This window comes from Schistocerca cancellata, chromosome 7, assembly GCF_023864275.1.
Source record: "Schistocerca cancellata isolate TAMUIC-IGC-003103 chromosome 7, iqSchCanc2.1, whole genome shotgun sequence".
Classification (NCBI taxonomy): Eukaryota; Metazoa; Arthropoda; class Insecta; order Orthoptera; family Acrididae; genus Schistocerca; species Schistocerca cancellata.
The window spans coordinates 139,403,191-139,429,789 of record NC_064632.1 but is presented as its reverse complement, the minus strand read 5'-3'; positions in this window follow the sequence as shown (position 1 = coordinate 139,429,789).

Genomic DNA, 26,599 nt, shown 5'->3' with positions numbered 1-26,599 from the left:
TCCTGTTATTAAGGATCAAGCCCCTGTAAGGTCTGTAAAATCCGGACACCTTACACATTATTACCTCCACATTGCATGAGTGTAGGATGTGACCTGTATGTGTAGGAAATTCTACATGTGCATAACTGGATGTACAGCAAAAGAAAGTGTTAAACAGAATGGATGTCATACGTGGTTAAAGCAAAGCATGAAATCTGAATAGCGGAACATCTGTAGAACTGTACCCAAGATATAGATTTTAAGGACATATGAGTGTTAGCCAAGGTTTTAAACATTTATACAAGGAACGTCGGAGAAGCTATTAAGATTTCTTAGAACGAATGTCATTTCGACAGAGATGATGTCTACAGACTTATAGTTTCATGGTTTCCCGCCATCAAGAAAGTAATTAACGCAACCATAGTGCAGGAGGGATACGAAAACTACCAGATTGCGTCCTGTTTGGCATGGAGATGATTATTTGAAAAAAATTCTCCCTCTCTTGATCCTTCTGTTCGCTTCATGGTTCATGTCCAATGACGATGGCCCACCAATAGTAACTGACAGAAGTTCACTAAATAACCTCAGCATTTTGGAACAAGCGTAGGAAAACTCAATTTTACATGTAAATGCAACACTGGTCTTCGTCAATGTGTAGCGTACCAGGAACACCAGAAAATCATGAGCGGGTCGAAACGTCGATTGTGTAACATAAAATTGTAGAGGAACGTAATGTGGCCTAACAGCGTTGAGGATTTTACCTTCAGTAAGCTGACAGACTTAATGTAGTGATCATAATGGCATGGCATTAATTGAGAAATCTGGTAATGTATTTAACATGTAACATCTACATCGTTGTGGAATTTGAGGTGACCTAGAACTGTAAGCAGAGGATGCTGATTTTGATGGAGCTTTTTTCAACAAAATTATTAATATAACGTTTAAAACAAGTGATGCGTGACACTGGGCTCCAGAATGAAATTGTCACTCTGCAGCTGAGTGTGTGCTGATATGAAACTTCCTGGTAAACTAAAACTGTTTCTCTGACCGCGATTCGAAGATAGGAGACGAGATACTGGCGGAAGCAGAGCTCTGAGGATGGGTCATGAGTCGTGGTTGGATTGCTTAGTCGGTGGAGCACTTGGCTTTGGTAGGCAAAGCTCGAGTCTCAGTCTGGCACAACCGAGACTCAAACTTTGCCTTCCACGGGCAGGAAGTTTCAAACTCATGGATCTACTGTCGGATTTCGGGGTCCAACGGTGACAAAATTTCGATAAACGATGAACTTGCGATCATCAGACGGCCGTACATCGTGAAATATTTTGCAATGAATTACGTCGATAGATACACTATCTGGTCAAAAGTATCCAGGGATCTGTTAGTGTAGGTGTCTGAATGTCTGTGGAGCAATGGCAGCCCGTTCTTCCTCAAGAACCGAAAACAGAGAAGGGCGCTGGAGTCTGGAGCGATATCAACTTTCTAATCTATCCTAAAGATTTACTATTTCATTCAGACCGTGACTCTGGGCAGGATAATGCATTTCAGGAATGTTATTGTCCACAAACCACTACTTCACAGTTGCTGCTTTGTGACACTTTTCATGGTCTTGCTGACACAGTCATCGTGTCCTCTACTATATGCAGTACAAAATATTGTAAAATATGTTCATGTACTCATACATTTAATGCTTTCTTAGGTACAAGAAGCCACTAAAAACACCGGTAGACCCTACCACCATCGCCTAAGTGTTTCAAAGCTGGTGCTGCTCGAGATGACATGTAGCGTTCTCCAGGTATCTGCCAAACCCAGACGCTTTCACCGGATGACCACAGGGTATAGCGTGATTTATAATTCCAGTTCACTTGTTTCCTGTCGCCCGCTGTCTCTCTTTACACCGCCTCAAACATCGCTTAGCGTTGACTACAGGAATGTGTGAAGAGGTGCTCGACCGTTGCAACCCATTCTTTTTAATTCAGTGTCATAGCTGGACTGCGGGTAGCATACACTAATTTCATGCGATTTTTTTTACACCCACCCTCCGCAGTGCCTGACTGGCCCTGTTTGTCAGTACATGAGATCTGCCTGGTACTGATTTAGCTGAGGCTGTTCTTCAGCGTTTCCACTTCACGAACAACCGACTCGGGCAGCTTTAGAAGTCTTGAAATACCCCTATAGGATTTCTTACTCATGTAACATGCAGTGAGTACTCCACGTTCTAAATCAGTGACCTGACCGATCCCTTGGGCAGTTACCATTTCTTTATTGCAACGCAATACTGCCCGCCTGTTTTCATACCGGCAGGATCGCCTCTCTTGAGTCGCTGTGGTCAATTCTGCATTACGAAGGAGTTTCCGGGTACTTTTGTCAGATAGAGTATAATCTTACAAGGTACAGCTTACGACAAAACTAGCAGAATAGACCGTAAACATGTTCACGGAAACAAATATTTGTTCCAATACAGACTGATCAACGTAACCGCTCCTTCTATTGAAAATGTTCGTTGATGAAGTTCGTGCTCCGACCATCTAGTGGTAGAATGTCTGTATACTGTCTGATGAGGAACGTTACAAAAGAGTCTGTCTTGCTGCATTATATTCACGCCGAGTGCGTACTAATTGTACCGGCCAGCTCAAATAATCATATGCTCCCCGACGTGTACGAGCACCGCTACACGTAGTTGCATACAAACTGCTATTATTGCTCTAATCATGGTTACAGTGTATACAAAGCAATAGTTTCCCAAGTAAAGTTTTCATTTTACGTAAGCCAAATAGTCTGAATCAGTACGATAACTTTTCTAGAGCGCTCTGTTATTAATATGTATCGTTGCACTAATAAGATGTTTCATAAGTGTCCGCAGCTCGTGGTCGTGCGGTAGCGTTCTCGCTTCCCGCGCCCGGGTTCCCGGGTTCGATTCCCCGCAGGGTCAGGGATTTTCTCTGCCTCGTGATGAGTGGGTGTTCTGTGATGTACTTAGGTTAGTTAGGTTTAAGTAGTTCTAAGTTCTAGGGGAGTGGTGACCATAGATGTTAAGTCCCATATTGCTCAGAGCCATTTTTGTTTCGTAAGCACGTTATATTATTTGGTTTGAAATAAATGTCAGACACGGTAAATTCACGTTATGCAGGTTTATTATAGTCTAAGAACATCCTATGATTGTCTTAAAGAAGTAACCTTTCCTTAAGCTGGGTGAAATTAGTCACGTAAATTTCAGTCAAAGAGTGTGCAATAAGATCCAGATTTCACCAGTTGCATTAACGAAATCTAAGTATTTTCCCACAATTCGATACTAATATTCACTTCCTTTTTCGTTAAATTGCGAACAGTCTATCACTTTGGGACAAAGTTTAGTCTTCCGTTGATAATAATCAATTTAAGACAAACTTCGATTCTTGTCTATCTCGACTTTACGTAATGATATACTCAAAGTTGTCTACCTATTTCAAGCTTAATGATTTCAAGGAGATCTAAAATCTCCAGAATGTAAAACACATCTCGTATCGCCTACGAACAAGATCACACGTTACGACACGACAAGCAAGCGCTAGAAGCACATTAACTATGTATAACTTTTTCTTCTGTATTCCGCGATGTCTTCAAAGTGTACTCACAAGGGGTATTCTTTGAGGACACTTGTTCTATGCGTGATCTATAAGTACACTACTTTGCGATCTACTTTTACTTGAATTTGATACAACATGGATTCTCTTTTACTTTCTTTTGCAAAAAATAATAAGGTACTTTATACTGGATTTCTTTTGTATTTATTTTTACATTGTTTCTCTTCAGTATACTTGCTACCATTCAAGTGATGCTATCACAGTGGGACTTTGTTTCCTTTTTTATGGTTCAAATGGCTCTGAGCACTATGGGACTTAACTTCTGAGGTCATCAGTCCCCTAGAACTTAGAACCACTTAAACCTAACTAACCTAAGGACACACACACACATCCATGCCCGAGGCAGGATTCGAACCTGCAACCGTAGCGGACGCGCTCTTTTTTATGAAATTTGGATCTTGCGTTTGTGGCTTGTATTGAGTTTTGGGTACTTTTTTTTGTATTTTCATTTTTGCGTCCAAAGGAAGCGGCGTTACATCTGCCATATGACGATAAAGTTACAGTAACGATTTACAGTAACCATATCAGACCTAATTCAGCTGTCCCTCTACCTGACTCACTATTTCAACCAAAGAAACTCGTCTTCACATATATGTTCTGTATAGATATATGTCGATGCTTTTGGCATACAGTAGCACGTTTGTATTTCACTACAGCCAGAAATCGAGAAGGAATATACAATGCTGTGACAAGTCACAGGATTGCGATGTGCTCACATACAGATCGTGGTAGCGTGGTGTACACTTGGTGTAAAAGGGCAGCGCATTGGCGGAGCTGTCATTAGTACTCACATGATTCACATGAAAAGGTTTCCGTGACTATGGCTGCACGACGGGAAACGCGGAATGGTAGTCGGAGCTAGACGCAGAAGTCATTCTATTTCGGAAATGGTTAGGGAATTCATATTCCACGATCCACAGCGTCCAGAGTGTGCCGAGAATACAAAATTTCAGGCATAACATGTTACCATGGACAACGCTGTGGCCGACGGCCTTCACTTAACGTCCGAGAGCAATGGCGTTTGCGTAGAGTTGTCTGTGCTAGCAGACAAGCAACAATGCGTAAAATAACAATGAATGTATCCGATAGCACAATGCGGCGAAATTTTTCGTTAATGAGCTACGGCTTCAGACTTCCTATGCGAGTACCTTTGCTAAGACCACGACTTCGCCTGCTGGACCCATGACCATATGGGTTGGACCCTAGACGACAGGAAAGTCGTACCCTAGTCATATCAGTCCCAGTTTCCGTTGGTAAGAGCTGATGGTAGCTTTCGAGTGTGCCGCAGACTCCACGAAGTAATGGGCCCAAGTTGTCAACAAGGCAGTGTGCAAGCTTGTGGTGGCTCCATGATGGTGCGGTCTGTGTTTACGTGGAATGGACTGGGTCCTCTGGTCCAATGGAACCGATGATTGACAGGGAGTACTTGTATTCGGCTACTTGGAGACCATCTGCAGCCACACATAGACGTGACTTTCCCAAACGATGGAAGTTTTAGGGATCGTAATACACCATGTCACCACACCACAACCGTTTGCAGCTGGTTTCAAGAACATTCTGGACAATTCTATCGAATGATTCGGCCACCCATATCGCCCGACATGAGTCCAATCTGTGGGACATAACCTAGAGGACAGTTCGTGCACAAAATCCTGCATCGGCTACACTTTCGTAATAATGGATAGTTATAGAGGCAACATGGTTCCATATTTCTGCAGTGGACTTCCAATGATTTGTTGAGTCCATGCCACAGCGAGATGCTGTACTAAGCCGGGAAAAAGGATGTCCTCCACGATATTAAGAGGTATTCCATGACTTTTGTTGCTTCATAGTAGTCATGAAGTTAGAGGTCTTACCACTGGACAACTTCTCCCCGAAAAAAATCCACTACACATTGAATCTTTGTACTAGCAATGTTCTCGAGTAATGCAAACGAGATGAAGGGATCCTTCAATCCATAAAAAGGCAGCCGGCCGGTGTGGCCGTGCGGTTCTAAGCGCGTCAGTTTGGAGCCGCGTGACCGCTACGATCGCAGGTTCGAATCCTGCCTCGGGCATGGATGTGTGTGATGTCCTTAGGTTAGTTAGGTTTAAGTAGTTCTAAGTTCTAGGGGACTGATGACCTCAGTAGTTAAGTCCCATAGTGCTCAGAGCCATTTGAACCATTTTGAACCATAAAAAGGCAGCCAATATGGTCACATGGTATCACTCGGGCTCAGTGTATACCGTGCTTCCTTCCGCACTTTCAACGAACAATAGCGCAGTGAAGGTTTCTGCAGCGAGAGAGGGATGTGGAGGCCTGTCTGAGACGGCACCTCCTGGCCGGTGAGTGATCGCGACCCGGTATGACGTATGCGGCCGCTGACTGATTTATCGCGGCCCTATTGTCGAACGTCAGCGGTCGCTCATCGATCAGCAGCGCCGGCCAGGCTGGGAGGCGCCGCAGGGACGGGGCGGCCTCTGGTTGGCTCCGGCCTGCGGTCACGTCGGACCGCACTGCCCGCTCCGCTCTGGAGCCAGTAATTAACGCGCTCGCCTCTCCGTCCGGCAGCGGGCCCACAGTCGCTGCCGCTATTACCCAGCATTTTAGGCTATCGTTTAGCGTCGTGCAGGAGTCGCCTGCGACAATCATTCCGTTCGTCTAAAGTTCCAGAAACTGTTCTCTGAGATATACTGCTTGAAATGTTGACTGCCATGTCATGTCAGTCATGTGTCACTGACATCTGACATCACAATCTTTTCTGGTGTGTATTAGATTGGTGCATAAGTTTGAAGCGATTTTGTTTTTCATATTGGTATTCCAGCTGCCATGGGTTAATTATCTATTATCATTTTTTATTTGTAGTTCACTGTTCTTGTTTGAGTTTCAAATGGTTCAAATGGCTCTGAGCACTATGGGACTCAACATCTTAGGTCATAAGTCTCCTAGAACTTAGAACTACTTAAACCTAACTAACCTAAGGACATCACACACACCCATGCCCGAGGCAGGATTCGAACCTGCGACCGTAGCAGTTCCGCGGTTCCGGACTGCAGCGCCAGAACCGCTAGACCACCGCGGCCGGCCCTGTTTGAGTTTCCGTATTTTTATTATGTCATTTGGAGATAGCGAGTAGAGGTGTGCCAACTGGAGAAATCGAAACATTTCTGATATATTCTTCTGTCTGAGGTCAGGAGAGGGGTGAGAGAAGAGGAGGCAGCCAAAAACATTTGCGTAGTGTATGCGGATAATGCCATTTGACAAAGCACATCTAGAAAATGGTTTTTTTCGTTTTAAGGAGGATTTTTATTTATTTTTATTTACACGTCCAAGATCCGTAGGACCAAATTGAGGAGCAAATCTCCAAGGTCATGGAACGTGTCGGTACATGAAATTACAACATAAAAGTAATAACAGATGAAAATAAATGTTCATGAGCCTGAAAAAAGTCGGTCCATAAGTGTAAGAAACGCTATAAACAATACAATAGGAATCACATTAATTTTTCAAGGAACTCCTCGGCAGAATAGAAGGAGTGACCCATGAAGCCGGCCGAAGTGGCCGTGCGGTTAAAGGCGCTGCAGTCTGGAACCGCAAGGCCGCTACGGTCGCAGGTTCGAATCCTGCCTCGGGCATGGATGTTTGTGATGTACTTAGGTTAGTTAGGTTTAACTAGTTCTAAGTTCTAGGGGACTAATGACCTCAGCAGTTGAGTCCCATAGTGCTCAGAGCCATTTTGACCCATGAGGAAACTCTTCAGTTTCGATTTGAAAGCGCGTGGATTACTGCTAAGATTTTTGAATTCGAGTAGCAGCTCATTGAACATGGATGCAGCAGTTTACTGCACACCTTTTTGCGCTAAAGTTAAGGAAGTCCGATCCAAATGCAGGTTTGATTTCTGCCGAGTATTACCCGAGTGAAAGCTGCTTATTCTTGGGAATAAACTAATATTGGTATGAAGAAACGACAATAAGGAGTATACATATTGAGAGGCCAATCTCTCGTGAACAGATGTTGACAAGAGGTTCGTTTACTCACACCACTTATTGCCCGAACAGCCCGTTTCTGAGCCAAAAATATCCTTGTAGAATAGGGAACGGTACCCCAAAATATAATACCATACGACATAAGCGTAAGAAAATAAGCAAAGTAGACTAATTTTCGTGTCGAAGAATCACTCACTTCTGATACGGTTCGAATAGTAAAAATCGCAGTATTAAGTCTTTGAACAAGATCCTGAATGTGGGCTTTCCACGACAGCTTACTATCTATCGAACACCTAGACATTTGAACTGTTCAGTTTCACTTATCATATGCCAGTTCTCTGACATTAACACGTCACGTTGTGTTGAATTTTGTGTTAGAAGCTGTAAAAACTGAGTCTTACTCTGATTTAACGTTAGTTTATTTTCTATAAGCCATGAACTGAGGTCATGTAATGCACTATTTGAAACAGAGCCAATGTTGCACACAACAAGCTAGTGTCATCAGGAAACAGAAATATTTTAGAGTTACCCGTAATACTAGAGGGCATGTCATTCATGTAAATAAGGAGCAGTAGTGGCCCCAACAATGATCCCTGGAGCACCCCCTGCTTGACATTACCCCACTCAGATCCCACATCACAGCCGTTATCACCATTGTGAATAATGACCTTTTTCTGCCTGTTGCTAAAGTAAAAGGTGAACCAATTGTGAGCTACTCCCCGTATTCCGTAATGGTCCAACTTCTGGAGCAATATTTCGTGATCAACACAATCAAATGCCTTAGTTAAACCAAAAAGTACGCCAAGCGTTCGAAACTTTTTGTTTAGCCCATCCAGTACCTCACAGATAAAAGAGAATATAGCATTTTCAGTTGTTAAACGACTTCTAAAGCCGAACTGTACATTTTATAGCAAATCGTATGATTTAAAATGATCAATTATCCTTACATACACAGCCTTTTCAATAACTTTTTCAAACATGACATTAGTGAAACTCCATGTTCAGGAAGCCCTTCGGGGTTTGAGGAAGTTCGGTTAAAAGCAATCCACAATTATTAAAATCAGTGTACTAGAGTACTGGCAAATATGATGAACTGTGATCATTCCACAATTGTGCGACATATGCATGCAATGGGAGAAACCTGATGTATGGGTACCACAAGCTCTAGACCAAAATCACAAAAATTAGCTCATAGCTATATGTGCATCTCCACTTGCTCGTCATCAATTGGCTCGTGAACGACGCCGAACACTCCTGTCTTGTATCGTTACTGGTGACGAGGAATGTTGTCTTTACGCTGATATAAGGAAAATAAAGGAATGCTTGTGCCCAAAATAATCAGCAGCTCCCCATACAAACACCTGCGTTCATCCACTAAATGTTATGCAGCTGTCGGAACAACAACGGTGTGATGCACTATGAACTGCTTCTCCGAGTTGTAATCGCCGCTGCTGACATTTATTGTCAACTACTTAGACGTCTTGCGTAGGCAATCCAAGAACAACGACCAGGAAACCTGCGTGAAATGATGTTACTCCACGATAAAGTCTGTAAGTAGGCTGTTTATGTTTTCTTATTGGCAACGTTACGTAGCGCTCTGTATGAAAATCACTGGCTGTGCTGTGTGCAGTATGTGGCTAGTTTGCATTGTTGTCTGCCATTGTAGTGTTGGGCAGCGGCAGCTGGATGTGAACAGCGCGTAGCGTTGCGCAGTTGGAGGTGAGCCGCCAGCAGTGGTGGATGTGGGGAGAGAGATGGCGGAGTTTTGTAATTTGTCATGAACTGATATATATATTATGACTATTAAGGTAAATACATTGTTTGTTCTCTATTAAAATCTTTCATTTGCTAACTATCCCTATCAGTAGTTAGTGCCTTCTAAGGGGACGTTTCATAAGTCCACCGCCATTCTCCTAGATTGACAAAACACTACACAGGGGCTGGCAAGACAATCGGCACCTACCTTATTCACCTAATCTTGCGCCCTCAGCATTTCTCCTTTTCCGCTCTCTATCGAAATACCTCCAAGGAACTTCCTTTCCGGATGAAAACCGTGTAATTTCTACAGTCAACGAATCGAAAAGTTACCCCAGCGTTAGTAGGCTGTGGAGAATATATTATTGGTGACTAAAGTCTCTGTTATGAGTATCTGTTGTGGTTATAAAATTTAGGGAAAAACGCTACGAACTTATGATCCAACCCAATAACGTCAGACAGATGTGGATGACGCCTATCGCACTATGGGATACACAACAATTTGGCCTTCCTAGAGCCATTTGCTTTTTTCTCTCAGACTTGTCGGTAGCTTTGACAGCTGCATGTACGTGTGCATTTAACACTTCTTTGGACCTTAGAACAGATCGAGGGTTGGTCATACAGTTTTGGTTATCACCTCGCAAAACTAGTCATGTGATCGTTGTTTGCCCGCATCTCGTGGTCGTGCGGTAGCGTTCTCGCTTCCCACGCCCAGGTTCCCGGGTTCGATTCCCGGCGGGGTCAGGGATTTTCTCTGCCTCGTGATGGCTGGGTGTTGTGTGCTGTCCTTAGGTTAGTTGGGTTTAAGTAGTTCTAAGTTCTAGGGGACTGATGACCATAGATGTTAAGTCCCATAGTGCTCAGAGCCATTAGAACCATTTGATCGTTGTTTGTTCAGTTTACAGGAAGGTGAGGAGATCCCAAAAATTTGCAAGAAATCTGCAGTCTCGGGCTGTTATTTCAGTGGACAAGGCTAGTCTTGGCATCTGGGGTGGAGAGCTCGGTTACAAAAAGGCGGTCACTTCCGAAATGTTCTTTTCTCGAACGAGCCGTTACGGAACACGTGTCACTCTGCTTTCGTCCGTTGCTCAGTGAACTGTACACACGTACTGCGTGCCTCATCACAAACGATACCCTTACTGAGCACCTGTAATGTGAGTTAAAAGTTCGGAGACATGCTCCATCCACTGATACATGTCTAATTTCTTCGTGTCTTGTACTTTTGGTGCAAACGTCTTCTGAGAATCTATAGGTCATTATAGGGTTATTCATATACACTGAAGGGCCAATAAAACTGGTATAGACATCCGTATTCAAACACAGAGATGTTAAACAGGCAAAAATACAGCGCTGCGGTCGGCAACCTCTATATAAAACAACAAGTGCCTGGTGCATTTGTTAGATCGGCTACTGCTGCTACAATGGCAGGCTATCAAGATTTAAGTTAGTATGAACGTCGTGTTACTGTCAGCGCACGAGCAATGGGACACAGGTAGCAATGAAGTGGAAATTTTCCCACACGACCATTTTATGAGTGTACCGTGAATATCAGGGATTCGGTAAAACATCAAATCTCCGACGTCGCTGCGGCCGGAAAAAGATCCTGCAAGAACGGGACCAACGACGACTGAAGACAATCGTTCAACGTGACAGAAGTGCGACCCTTCCCCAGATTGCCGCAGATTTCAATGCTGGCTCATCAACAAGTGTCAGCGTGCGAACCATTTAACGAAACATAATCGATATGGGCTTTCGGAGCTAAAGGCCCATTCCTGTATCCTTGATGATTGCACGTCGCAAAGCTTTACGCATCGCCTGGGCCCTTCAATACTAACATTGGACTGTTGACGACTGGAAACCTGTTGCCTAGTCGGACGAGTCTCGTTTGAAATTGTATCGAGCGGATGGACGTGTACGTGTATGGAGACGACCTCATGAATCCATGGACTCTGCGTGTCAGCAGCGGACTGTCCGAGCTGGTGGAGGCTTTGTAATGGTGAAACGGTTGTGCAGCTGGAGTGACATGGGTACCCTGATATGTCTAGATGCGACTCTGAGAGGTGACACGTACGTAAGCATCCTGTCTGACACCTGCGTCCATTCACGTCCTTTGTGCATTTCGACGGACTTGGACAATTCCAGCAGGACAATGCGACACACCACATGTCCATAATTGCTACACAGTGGCTCCAGGAACACTGTTCTGACTTTAAGCACCTTCGCTGCCAACCAGACATGAGTATTGTTGAGTATATCTGGAGCTTCATGCTGCTCGGAGGATACCTCCATCCCCTCATAGTCTTACGGATTTATAAACAGCCCTGCAGGATTCATGGTGTCAGTTCCCTCCAGCACTACTTCAGACATTAGTCGAGCCAATGCCAGGTCGTTTTGTGGCACTTCTACGTGCTCGCGCGTACCTACATGATATTAGGCAGGTGTACCAGTTTCTTTGGCTGTTCCGTGTAATAACTCCCTCCAGGGTTAAGGAAATGAGTCTGGACTACTCTGGAAAGCATTATCAGACTTTTTCTGTACGCAGCACACTTTGAAGTTAGGGCAGCCACAGTTTGGATATATCGTTTTTAAAAGATAATATCGTTTTAGCTGTAAGTCGTTTATTTAGAAGCACGAGCGGTTTAGCGACATTTCGGCTGTATCATCAGGTGCAGTCTGTACAAGCTAACAGAGAAAGACTCACGTAAGGCAAGAAAACATAAATAAAATGAAAAGTGTATAACAGGAGGAACATACACTATCATGTTCCGATCGATAAACGAGAATGAGACGACCAAATGTTCATAGTCAAATTTTTGGACGTCAGACATATGTTATCAGCTTCCGTCCTTTTCTAGGTATCACTGGCGTGTTCTGTGCGATGTTATGTTTGACGTTCACTGCATGGGGAAAATATGCTGAGTTTGAACACTGGGTAAGTCTAATTTTCTCGATCTGAACAATACTTGATTTTGTATGTTCGTCCCGTATATACTTTTCATTTTAGTTACTCTTTTCTTGTCTTACATGAGTCTTTGTCTATAAATTACACCTGATGATGCAGTTAAAATGCTGAGAAACCACTCGTGACTTTAAATAAATTATCTTTTCAAAACGTTTCTGTACTTTTTGACTAAGCGGTTTCAGACTCCAATATGCAAGAGAATGCATATTTCGAAAACACATTTATATCTTTATGTTACTTATACATGAAACACAGGGTGTCCCAGGAGAAATGGTCAATAATCATGAAAATGACAGGAACGATCATGTGGACATATGCCCTTTTCCGTATAGTTTCTAAGACAGAAAATATTTAATCTGTATTGCTATTTCTTTCCTATATTTTTCAGCACATAATCAGGTTTACACATCTACACATTGTCAACAGTTAGTAAACATTACAACATGCGTTTTACAAACTATCAACTGCAAAATGTGTATTTCCAACACACTCACGTCTAAGCACTGTTGTATACGTCACACTGCAGCTGTTGCATGGTCCACAATAAATGTTCGAATATCCCTCCGTCAACTTCAATGAATTTCCGCACTCTTGGGAGACCATACTTGTTTGTTTGTCTGAGTGGCTCTGCATGTTCCGTAATGAGGACATTCAGCGTCCACAATGGAACCCAGCAGTTCATGCTGTGTATTCATCTTTCATTTTTACGCCTCAGACTTCATCCAACACCATAAACAAAAATGAAATGGTGTAAAGTCTGGCGATTTTGGTGCCCAGTTAAATGTATTAACGCGACCAATCCAACGGTTATGGTAAGACACATACATGCGCCCAACTACCCCTAAAACAAACATACATTGAATGTATTCTCACTGAGAATCCAGTCGATACAAGGCATATGTCCACATGAATTTTTTGTTTCCAATGAGCGTTCCTATGACATCCCTGAATTTTGAGCTTTCCTCATGGAACATGCTAATAAAAGTATTTTAATAATATTATGGTAGGCTCTGTGTCTTCCATATTAATTCTCTGGCACGTGGGAGGCCGGTACAGCTTAGTCAAAAGTGCCAGGTCGGTCCACAGCCTTATCCCACAACGTAAAATCTCACTTGGTATCAGAATAATGCGACACAGGTTTCTGACGTGGCCGGGCGGGTGAATGTTGGCGGTAGGCACGTGTAACCAACATGGCATTAAAGCATTACCGGATGGTCCTGGCTATATCTATTCCAAATGAGTATCATGGCAGTTAGTAGTTTAAGATCGACACACAGTCTTTCTTCCCCTTTGTTTGATTTATCGGTACTTAGAAACAACCCCAGACCTCGATAAACGGCAGTCATCACGCGATAACAGTATTACCTTTATATCTGGCGGTAAGGCGTCGCTGAATAAGTAAATCCCTTAGTTTAAAATAGATATAATTCTTCGGGGGAACCAAAGTGACTTTCGCCCACCACCTGAGATTGCAGACCCAGTAAAGCATTATTGATTCCTGTCGAGACCTCGACTTCATAAAACACTTTGTCACCGTGACATGGCTTAAGAGGTACTACCCTAAATTTCCGAGGATATCCCAACAAAAACTAGAAAATTTACTGTACAACTTAATTTCCACAGTCACCTTGAAAGCAGTTCCCTCACACTTGCATGCAACGCTTCCAGCGACTTTACCACTCATCCTTGCAAGCAGTGCTGCAGGTTTGCTGGTTGAATCGTATTGAAAATTAGTTCCGGTTCCATTTAAATCTCTTAAATCGAGTGAGAATGAAGACCTTTCAACTTCAGTTTCATTTTCGAGAAGAGGAAGAAATTTCTCAGGCGAGTAGCGTGGGCAGGGTACACTTGTGATGTTACTTTTGCCAGAAATTCCCTTCAAGGAGGAGACTGCAGGAATTCGTGAGATGAAAGTGGCCGCAGCAGGTTAAATGGAGATCAAAAAACTATTAACATTTCAAGCTAGAGCGTGTACAGGAGGTGCCCTAGTGCTGCGTGGCCCAGCCCGGGGTTAATTGTGGCGTCTTCGTGTCGGTGCAGAGAGGCAGCACATCGACGTGGCAACGAGATGGAGACAGCGTAATGGCGGCAGACAGGTGTAGCTAGCGCAATGTTCTAACAGGCCGGAGTGACAGCGCTTGTAAGTAGGCTTTAAGGTGTTCTTATTGGTAACGCCACGTAACGATCTGTATGAAAAATCACTGGCTGTGCTGTGCGCAGTCTGTGGGTAGTTTGCATTGTTGTCTGACATTGTAGTGTTGGGCAGCTGGATGTGAACAGCGCGTAGCGTTGCGCAGTTGGAGGTGAGCCACCAGCAGTGGTGGATGTGGGGAGAGCAATGGCGGAGTTTTGAAATTTGTAAGACTGGATGTCATGAACTGCTATGTATATTATGATTTTTCAACACTATTAAGGTAAATACATTGTTTGTTCCCTATCAAACTATTTCATTTGCTAACTATGCCTATCAGTAGTTAGTGCCTTCAGTAGTTTGAATCTTTTATTTAGCTGGCAGTAGTGGCGCTCGCTATATTGCAGTAGTTCGAGTAACGAAGATTTTTGTGAGGTAAGTGATTTGTGAATGGTATAGGTTAATGTTAGTCAGGGCCATTCTTTTGTACGGATTTTTGAAAGTCACATTGCGTTGCGCTAAAAGTATTGTATGTCACTTGAGTGAATGTTTGAGGACGTTCAGTTTTGCTCAGCTGTTTGAAAAGCAAATAATGTAAGAGGTTTATCAGCACAGTAATTCAGAAATTTTTCTAAGGGGACGTTTCATATGTCGACCCTTAGCCGAGGATACCTCACTGGAATCTTCTGATTTTTTCTTGTAGTTTGTGCAATTAGTGCAGCCTTTGTTTACTGCTAGCGCGTAATTGAAGAGAGAATTTCCTTTGTAGTTGTAGTTTTTCATTGTTGTACAGTAAAACACTTGTGGCATGCATGTAGATTTGCACCAAGTATTTCGTAGCTGCGCTTGCAACTAACTAGATATTATTTTCAGTGCTATGTTAATGTTTTTTCTTATTTTGCTCTTCAAATGCTGCTTTTCTGTGTTGTCGTGTGAAATATTGTGACAATAATGGCGTGTGAAAAACGTAATACTAGGCTCCAAAGTAAACTAAGAAATGACAGTGAAGACGAAAGCAGTGTGTTAGCGCCACCGTATAATGAATTAACTAATGTTCAAACTAGTAATTTGGTAATTGTGCATAGGGAAATGGAGCGGGCTGCAAATAATGGTGTAGGCAGTGAAACAATTAGTGAACAGGGAAGCATTATCGATCGATCGGTCGGCAACAGCTTGCCTCAGGAATCCGAAATGACAGGACACAATCTTGCAAATACTGTAGATTCAGGTTTTGGGGCCTCACCGTATTCTCAAATAAGTCAAAACACATTTTCTGCTTGTCAAAATGTGAATGCTGCCGGCGGAAATTCACTGCCGAATTACATAGAGGAACAGATTCCAGACACTAATACATTATTACTGCAATTAATGCAGCAAATGAAACAAAATCAGAGCCAAACACAGCAACAGTTAGACACAATGGAACAAAATCTTCAAAAGTTAGACACAATGGAACAAAATCTTCAAAAGTTAGACACAATGGAAGAAAATCTTCAAAAGTTAGACACAATGGAACAACACCAGAGGCAAACACAGCAACTGTTAGACGCAATGGAACAAAAGCTTCAAAAGTTAGACTCAGTGGAACATAAGCTTGTAGAAACACGTGAAGATTTAATTACTGAGTTGCATAACATTGAATCGAAATGTCAAAAAGTCTGTAATGACGTAAAAACACAAATTTGTGAGCATTTTCAACCTATTATTTCGCGGCATGAAAATGCATTACAGAATCACGAAGCAGCCATAAAAGAACTGCAAACTATTGTTCATGAAAAACATGAGACCTTGCAAGCTAAAATTGACTCAGTTGCATCTACCGATTCGATTACGCAACTTGCAAAAACTCAGAAAAACTTAAAGGACACAGTAGATACTCTGAAAATTGGTTCAGAAAGACACATGGAGGAAATTAGTTCATTATCAGAGAAAGTAGTTGAACTTTCGGATTTGCTAAATAATTTATCTACGAAGGTAGATGATAATCTGAATGACACAAAACCGGTAGTCTTTAATGACACAGAAGAGTGCGAACAAATTAGGAAATTCAAACAAAATCAGAATCAAATTAATATGCAACACCAAAGAGAAATCTGGGAAGTACAAGATCAGCTGACACAGGTAATAGAAGAATTACGTATTTCAGGGGACACTCGCGCCCCAACACGGGAAGAGGGACATAGTATTACGGAACAGCCACAAAATAATAACACAGCGCTTTTCGGAAATTATGAAAGAAATTGGCAAGGTGCACCTAATTTTGAAATGGAACCGCCGAAACGACGTAACAATGACCGATATGCGACTCGCCGACATGATGATTTTGACTATAAGCTGTTCATTACTACATGTAAATTTAAAACATTTAAGAATTCTGGCAACGACATTCATCCACAAGCGTGGCTCCATCAATTCTCTCATTGTTTTCCTCCCAACTGGTCATTAGAGCACAGATTAGAATTTATGTGTGGCTATTTAGAGAATGAACCAGCTGTAAGAATGCGATGTCATTCACAATTGTCACAGTAAAGGAGAATTTTACCATGCCTTCCTCTCAGCATATTGGTCTCAAACTACACAAGACCGAGTAAAACATAGCATCATAATGATGAAACATTTCGAACAATCTGAATTTTCCAGTCTTGTGAAATATTTTGAAGACATGTTGCACAAGAATCAGTACCTGTCAAACCCATACAGCCCCTCAGAACTCATCCGCATTTGCTTAATCAAATTACCTGAACATTTACGACATATTATTTTGGCAGGACGTTGCAAAGACGACATTGAAGCTTTTCAGGGACTCTTACGAGAATTAGAAATTGACACTGACAATCGCGGGACGCGAAAACAGGAACATAACAACTACAGGTCACACCTGTCACAATTCCGTGATAACAGAAATAATAAATGGACATGACAAGACTATTCCTACAACACAAATCGTGACCAAAACAGATACCACCCATATGACAACCACTGGCAGAGTATTAATAGTTACAGAGAAAGATCGCATTTCCATAGTAATGAATATGACTGATATATTTGATATGGGATCACGATTTTTAAAGTACGTTTTAGGCAGATGACACTTTTGACATGAGCAGAGAATTTTTTTTTACGTTTTGAAATTATTGCAGAAAGCTACGACGATTTTGAGAGTTGACTGAGGTGTTATGATATTATTACGATGACTATGAGTATTATGCTGTATAATGAGTGGTGGTTAGGGACTCAAGTTTGTGAAAAAGGTTGTTGGAAACCAAGAATCGTACTTTAAGAGTTATGAAATGTATGTAAATGTGTGAATGTATTACAAAGCCGACAAAAAGTTTTTGGACACTGTTATATCAATAGGATTTTGTTTCTACAGATTTGTAACGCAAATTCTTGACCTGTGAAATATTTTTATATGAGACTGTCACTGTAGCGGAAACTGCTGTCGTAAATATTTTGGTAAGAAAGATAAGTGACCACCTTCACGTAATGCATCGTGGGCACCAAGCTGTGCGACAGATGCCTGGAAAAAAGCCATTAGTGTGTGCCTTTCAGAGGCACAGGTGGAGAAAAAGAAAGAGGCCATTATCCTCGCTATTGACATTCCTTTGGAGAAAGCATCGTAAATACGACACCCTCAAACTTGAAAACATGATTACACTGTAGAGTTCTTAATTTATGATATTTACTGAAATGAAATGATGAGAAACATTTCATGTCTATTGTCTTGCTAGTTGAAAGATTGTTTACTGCATTATGAAATGCCATATGGCTAGTGAATGACGTTTCACGCCTTGCTTTGCCTATTTTGTTTAATATCTAGTTCCTAGCTGCACTGCAGCATTGGTTAAAATAAAATTTTATAGATGCACTAATATAAAATTTTATGCCTACAGATCCAGTAAAAAATAACTGTATGATGTACATAAAAAACGAAGGAGCACAAAAACATTTCACAGGAATTGCATACAGAATTTTGTTTTCAAGTACTTGGTAATATCTTTTGTAGAATACTTTGTGGTGCACCACTTTAATTACATAGACATTAAGATGTGAATATACATTTCCCTTGTCTGCATTGTTGTCTTTAGCTTAATATTTTTTTCTGCTTGAGCTATGTCATATTTAGGTATAAGTTATTGCATTTGCTGCTGCTGTGTGCCAGGCATAGTGCTCCTAAATTTAACTTTGTATTACTCTGTTAAGCCAGTTTTACTACTGATTTATTTTTCTTGTTGCTGCACATTGGCTCATATTAGTTGTAATTTCGCATTTTATCTGTTAATTTAGATTTACTGCTGCTTGCTTTGCAAATTGGCATTTTTTGTCATTGCTGTTTGTGTTAATTTTTTATGTGCTGCTTCATTGCCTCGTCCCTTGGTATATATATCTGAGCTCAGTAGATTTAAGTTAGCTTAAGAGGGGGTAGACTATATAAGAAACTAACTATGATGAATTGGAAGAAATTCATTGAAAATCTATAAGAAAATGGTTTGGCCAAAAGAAGAAGTGTAAAGTGGAGAAAAACTATTTTTGAAAGAGGATGTGAACAGAATACAGAAAGCAGGCTTAGATAGGACTTTTTGAGAATAATGATCGCCATGCAAAATACTGCAGTAAAACAAACCCTGTCCTTTCCTTTTGTGTTATCCCACTATGTGTTTGTGTACCCTTGTGTATTTGTGTTTTTCCTGTCTTTATGTGTTTAGCTGATGTTGTTATGTTGTAGAATTTTTCTAATACTCAGCCACATTCACTATGATGAGGAATATTGCTATCCTCAAATATAATTTGCATTAATAATATGTTATTTACTTTGTAAAGATGTTTAGACATTATTTATCTGTTCTGTTCTGTTGCTCATGTGTGAAGTTGATGTTTCAAAATTTATTCCGATCTTTTATGTAGGTACTTATAATTCCTGTAACACTCATGTATATGTTATTTCGATTCTTTTGTAAAACCTGTATTACTACAAATGTTATCTGTATTATTATGGTTTCAATGATGTTTTCTGTATCTTTGTAATTGTATTCTCATGTTATAAAATTGTAATTGACACCAGTTCATCATATTATTAACTTGTAAGTCCCATTTCACTGCACGCATTTCTGTTGGTCATAGTATATGGACAATATGCGAGAAGTAGGGACTGTTAGTGTTTGCACGTGTGTTAATAATTCAGCAAGGGACTGAATAACAGCATTGCTGGTTCTAAGGACAATTCCAAAAACTTTGTGAGTGTAGAAGTGGTGGTTATGGACTTGCTATATTATCCACAAGACTCTTCAATGATGAATGTGCACCTGCACATTCGCAGCAGATGGCTACTGGCCATCTCTACAAGGACTACAGTGAGTCTACACCTTTTATGACTCACCAATACCATTATTTCTACATGGACTGCAGTGGGTCTGCAGCTCTGGTGGCCCACCAATACCGTAATCTCTACCAGGACTACAGTGGGTCTGCTCTGTGATGGCCTACCTACCAATATTCTTCAACACTTCGACTGACTCTGCTGTGGGTTTGCTCTGTTGTGGCCCATTACCGGTGTGCATGTCAAGAGTCAGCACTGTCTTTCCGTTGGAAGGACAACACTACTTCTTCAAGATGGCATGGAAATCCACTACTTCTGCGTGCATTCTCTTTTACTACTCAGACTTTGAGAAAAAATAAAACACTGTAATTCTACTGTGATGAATGATCAGGACTGTCTTTATGGGACTGTGAGAAAATTTTAGCTTTTGACCAACATTGTATCAATAAGTGTGTGCATTTGATATCTTTGTTACTGTAATTATGAAAAATTTTATCAAATCATTATTGGCCACTGCCCAAAACAACTCGTAAATTTTTTTGTGGGGAGCATGGGGGCTATGTAAGTAGGCTTTTAGGTTTTCTTATTGGTAACGCCACGTAGCGCTCTGTATGAAAAATCACTGGCTGTGCTTTGCGCGGTCTGTGGGTAGTTTGCATTGTTGTCTGCCATTGTAGTGTTGGGCAGCTGGATGTGAACAGCGCGTAGCGTTGCGCAGTTGGAGGTGAGCCACCAGCAGTGGTGGATGTGGGGAGAGAAATGGCGGAGTTTTGAAATTTGTAAGACTGGATGTCATGAACTGCTATGTATATTATGATTTTTCAACACTATTAAGGTAAATACATCGTTTGTTCTCTATCGAAATATTTCATTTGCTAACTATGCCTATCAGTAGTTAGTGCCTTCAGTAGTTTGAATCTTTTATTTAGCTGGCAGTAGTGGCGCTCGCTGTATTGCAGTAGTTCGAGTAACGAAGATTTTTGTGAGGTAAGTGATTTGTGAATGGTATAGGTTAATGTTAGTCAGGGCCATTCTTTTGTAGGGATTTTTGAAAGTCAGATTGCGTTGCGCTAAAAGTATTATGTGTCACTTTAGTGAATGTTTGAGTACGTTCAGTTTTGCTCAGCTGTTTGAAAAGCAAATAATGTAAGAGGTTTATCAGCACAGTAATTCAGAAATTTTTCTAAGGGGACGTTTCACGCTTAGTATACTGAGCGGTGGCTAGACGAAGTCGAGCTGTAGCACCTTTCTTTACGTTGACCGCTTAACGTGTGTAGGCTCTTCATCTGCCTTGCCTTGTGGTGGCGTGGTTGCCTGCGGGATGCTTTAGTGGAACGCGACAGGACGGTCATAAGGTCAGTCGGTTTGCAGAGGGGTTGGAGAGAGAGTTACGGGACAACCAGGAGAGGGCAGTAGGCCCGAGTGCGAAGCGGTGAGCCGACTGTGGTCAGGGCCGTGGCCAGTGCTGCAGCAGGCCGGGGTCAGTGTTGGGTCGACGCGGCGCAGAGGGATGGGGCAGCTAAGTGGGACAGCGCGGCGCGAGGTCTCCTTCACGTAGTGGGAATAGTGTTGGCAGTGGCCGTGGCGAAAGCTGTTGCTGTACGTGAGCGGTTTTACTTTTAATAACAATTTGTATGAAAAACTATTTTAAGTTAAAAGAGTTAGGAGTTCTGATTCTACTGGGCCCGTCCGGTCAGAGGTTAAATAATTTAACCCATTTCCTAAAATATTCTCTTCTCAGTAACCTCAATAAAATAAATTATTTAATTGTGTTTTGCTTAGTTCCCCTTTTGGGAGGGGGTTGTATGTGATAACCTCAACCTAAAATCAAAAGTAAAGTAGGAACTAATCTAGCCTCAAAAAAAATATAAAAAGAAAGAAGACTCAATCTAGCAAAAGAACAATAAAGCATAATCATTAAAATTAAGACCATAAAGACAAAAAAATTAGAATGATAAGAACTTAAATAAACTGAACCTCTAGCAGTAATTATTAAGGAACAAATCCAAAAACTAAGCAAAATCAAACTAAAAGAAAAATAATCAACACCAAAATAATATCTAATTATATTCTGATTATGATTAATGAAATAATTATTATTGGACTTAAATTCTGCTTGCAACACCTCCAACCTCGCATTAAAAAGGTCTTGTAATGATTGCTAACTTGTTTCATACGTATGCTCTGACTCCTGATCTCACTTTTTTAGGTATTATATTTTTCTATTATTCTTATGGGATAAGAGCAGGCTGTTGTAATCTTGGGATATCGATGCTTTGAACGGTGTGCAGTGCTTTTATCTTTTGGTAAATAAAGAGTATTTTTGTATTACATCCTGAATTGGCTTCAGAGATTCCACTCCAGCAAGCATGTGCTATTACCTCGCGGAAGACTTTACTGGATTCTACATGAAAAATTAAATAATAGACAAAGTCCTTGGTAACCTGGTACGTCATCCCTCAGACCCTGAGGAGCGCGGCCTGTCGCTGGCTGGATAAGGCTGTCCGACCCGGCCTACACGTCCCCTGCACTTTACCACTAAGCTCCTGGCTGCTGATAGGCGATCAAGCATGCTCACATGTAGCATCCGCATGCCAAGTGTTTTGCTGTCACATAGCGACGACATGCGAGGTCGATTGACGTAATCTTGCGTCGACGTACCGTTATAGAGCAGAAGTGGACAACATTTCGGTTTGCCGGCCTTGGCACGGAATGAGCGCCACAGCTCTTAGCCTCGCTGCACATTTTCTCCACCGCCACGGCACACTGAGCGCTTGGGAGGGACAGAGCGGAAAAATTGCGAACGCTCGACATTTAAATGGCAGTGCAGTCGCAATGAGCTGTAGCGTCATGTCGCGAATAGTAGAAGATAGAATTAAAATCATGTAGGCTGTAGGCTGGAAAACTATTGCTACATATCAAGCGAGGCGGACGTGACCAGACTATCTCATGTGTAATGTTTAATGTGTACTCGACTAACAAGAGCGGAGTATGCAGTATCACGAGGCTCAAGCACAGTTAGTGGCAACCCTTGGACACAGCAAACAGTGGAGAATGGCTAGTTCATCACGTAGGCATCACATGCTGCCGCGTGACTAGCCTACTCAGGGCTCAAAGTTCGGGAGTGCTAGAACCTGCTAGAACCTTCTAGAACAGGTGGTACCGGGTGCACTACCTCCTATAAAAGCGGATAGCCGCTAGATCGAAGGACAGTGATGGAATGAGGTACTTAGGACGCCGGTTTACGTTAGTCTGCGTCGGGATGCTGCAAGAGTTGCAGGAGAATATCGAGCACAGCAACAAGTAGGGACTTAGGCTGAATCGACACAGCTGACACTTAGTCTGGTGCGCTCGCCTCTGCTGTATTAGGACTTAGGTTTGGGAAGTTAGGAATGGCAACTGCATAGCCAGACAGACAATCATTGGAGACTGTATATAGAATGTTATTTAAATCACAAGTGCCAGGGTACTTCCAGTATAATCGTTCTATACATCGAGTGTTCATACATGAAAGCTTCCCTAAGATCCTATCAGAGTTCCGTACTCTAGCTCACCTTGCAGCCTTCTCTACTAGGAGCAGTGAGGAGTTGGCGGCCCACACCACCGAGACCTCATGCCAAGTAAGTTCTCTGACGTGCACCAACGCAGTCCTTCCACTCCCTCTCAGGACACGTCAGTGGGACACGACAGTCATTAAGTCAGTAGACTGTTCTGTCTGGCTCCACCGGCTCAGGTGTAATATACACCATCCCCCTTTCGGCCCCATAGATAATATGTATGAAGAAGAGTTGGTATCTGTGGGTTGTGTCTTTAGAATATCTTTGCTTGCCGATATATATAGGGGGTTCGCTGGCCCGAGAGAGAGGCACCAAGTTTGCGGATTGGCGGTAGCGTCGAGACAAGAGGTGGAGTTCCGAGAGGTCGAAGTCATGAGCTGCGCTAGAGAGCCTGTGCAGAGCGAAGATACCTGAGTACTTCACCGGGGTCTGTGTCGACAACAAGCAGCTGGCCGACATCCCGCCGGTTCGTTGGCAACATTCGCTTCCGACGGCCGCTCGTGGCCTGGCTGCCCTCTTCTACCTGGCTTTCATCGGCACCAGTCAGTAACCGCTGCGACGCACCGTGGATCCGTGGAACTGCTTGCTGATGATGTGGAGTAGAATTCTACCTGCCCTCCTAATAATTTTCTGGTTTGTACCCGACCCTCAGAGTTTTACTCCGTCGGCTCTTTGGTCGTAAATATAGGCAGTAGTATTGTACTAAGACACTAGCTGTCATCTGAAAATTTGTCCCGCTATTATACTGTCTTTCCTTTCTGGTTCGTACCCGATCATTAACCTTCTAATCAATCATCTCTTGGTCGTAAATACAGCTGGAACAATTGTACTAAGCCACAGGTTGCCGTTAGACAAAAGAGGGACTTTGTGGTTATACGAGGGCTGTTCAGAAAGTAAGCTCCGATTGATCGCGAAATGGAAACGACTATGATAATCCGATAAAGCTTTGCACAGATGTGTTGGGCAGTGTCTCTAGTATGACCCTAGATAGCATCACGTCACTCCTCTCATTTCTGAGCTCACAGTGATCGCGTAAAGTTGTCTAGAGAATAGTGTCTCCCGCCAAGTACGAGGACCTGGTGAGAAATTTCGCCTGAAGCTATACAGCCAACATTACATAACTGTCGTGCAGTTTCTTCTACAAGGCAATATTCTCAGCCGCATTCTGAAGGGGCAATGAAGATGCTCCTGCATCGTTTTCAATTGGAAATGTTTGACTACCCACAATACAGCCCGAAATTGACTCCCCCGGCGTTTCATTTCTGTTCACATGAACCGCTGGCTATGAATACAACATTTTGGCATAGAAAACGAGCTGTAGGCCAGCGTAGAGAATTGGCGGAAAGCACTGGCGGCTGTCTTTTATGATGAGGGTATTGGAAAGTTGGTACAACGCTACGACAAATGTCTTAGTCAGAACGGCAACTACGTAGAGAAGTAGCTGGATGGTGTAGCTAACTGTTAAAAATAAAACATTTCTAATTTTCACTGTGGTTCCCATTTCGCGATCAATCGGAGCTTACTTTCTGAACAGCCCTCGTATTTAGCCGTTAACCGGCTCAATTCTTTGATTATAATTGCATTTCTCAGTCATTAGTTATAATCTGAACAACATGTTCTACTAAGCTGGTCGTTTCCGTGTTTGAAAGACCCGGTCATTATTGGTGCATTTTAGCTGGATCTTGTGGTTCCGTCATGTGAGTTCTCTTGTAATAAGTGTTCACAAATGGTGTTTTAAAACGTTCTTTCAGAGAGGTCTTACTAACTGATAATCAGTTTAACCTTGAAAATATTAACATCCAACTGTCACCAGGGCTTTAGTCAGTTGTCAGAAGGGATGGGTTGGGGTGCAGTCACACCTTGGTTGCCGACTGAAATTAAAAGTTTGGTTGCTTTGAAGTAAGCCTTATCATTGTCATATTGTTTGCACAGGTTCGCATCTTAACCCCGAACCTTTCGACATACAGCTTTCAAATTAAAAGATAATCATTTGTTTTGACTAATTGAATCACTCTTGTCATCAATGGCACTTATATAGTTTTCATGTGTTGCAGAAGGGCATTTAATAAGGCAGACTGTGTCCGGCGTGTTAGTAAACACTGCTTTTTCAACAGATGGACGGACTGCAGGTCCGGCCGTCTTGTAATCATTTGCTATTTTGCAATACAGCACTTCAGATTTGTTTTGCAAAGATTAAAAGCTTATTCGACTTAAGATTTAAGGTCAAAAGAATTTTCCAAATTTGTTCATTTTGCTAAAGAAAATTTTATGGTTAAATGCTTCGATTACCTGTAAAACACAATTTATATGTTGTTAAATAAACAGGTTCTGAAAAAAGAAAGTTATATTGGTGGGTCCTTCCTTCCACGTTTTCCATAATTCCAGTAAATATCACGTATCACACACTGCATACGACTTGATTTTATATATCACATTTCTCAATAACATAGATCTCAAACAAAACTAATTTTCACTATTATTTAATTATTTTTGGGCCGCTGAAAACATGATATAATTTTTATCTGATACATACTGTCTGTATAAGGACAGACACAGACAACTTCACAGATTCTTCAACTTACGTTGGCATGTAATCGTGACTTGTTCAGTTTCTTAATCGAAAAAAGGTCTTTCACACAAATACGTCGATCGAAATATTGTAGCACTTTTGCAACGCTATGGAGACGTGGCAAACTCTTCCTGAAGAAAGCAACAACGAAATTTTAACGTAAAAGGATTTAATTCTCCAGGCTTTCCCGACAAGGCTTTTTCATATTGATTAATCGAGTTTCTGCCTGTTATTCGCGTCTTTCCTGCACTATATTTCAACTGCGTGACTCGCTCTCTTCTTTAGGTGCTGTCCGATACTGTGTCCCGCAGTTGAAATATCGTGCTGGAAAGACGCGAATAACCGGCAGAAACCCGATTAATCAACATGTAAGGGGATTTGCCATTAAAAAGGAAATTGCCTTGCAGGTCAGTCACTTACATCTGCACATCCATTGGGACACTTTCAACTCAAACGTCAAAAGGTCTCAAAAACAGAAGTAAGACTGGCATTGTCCTCAAAACATTAGGAAATGGTTCTTGTATTTTTAAAGGCCACGCTGTATTCTTCAGACCTTGTGTTTTCTTTAGCGGCAATGAGCTTTGAGAACTGGACTGTGTTTCTCAGAATGTGCCCCTTGTATAACGCTAGGTTCTTTTTAAATGCATCCAACCGAATCATAAATATGTTTCTCATATTGCAGTGTCGTAGTGTGGGCAGTGTGTGCATTCCAGTCTACTTAAAATGTGAGGTGTGCAGTTTATT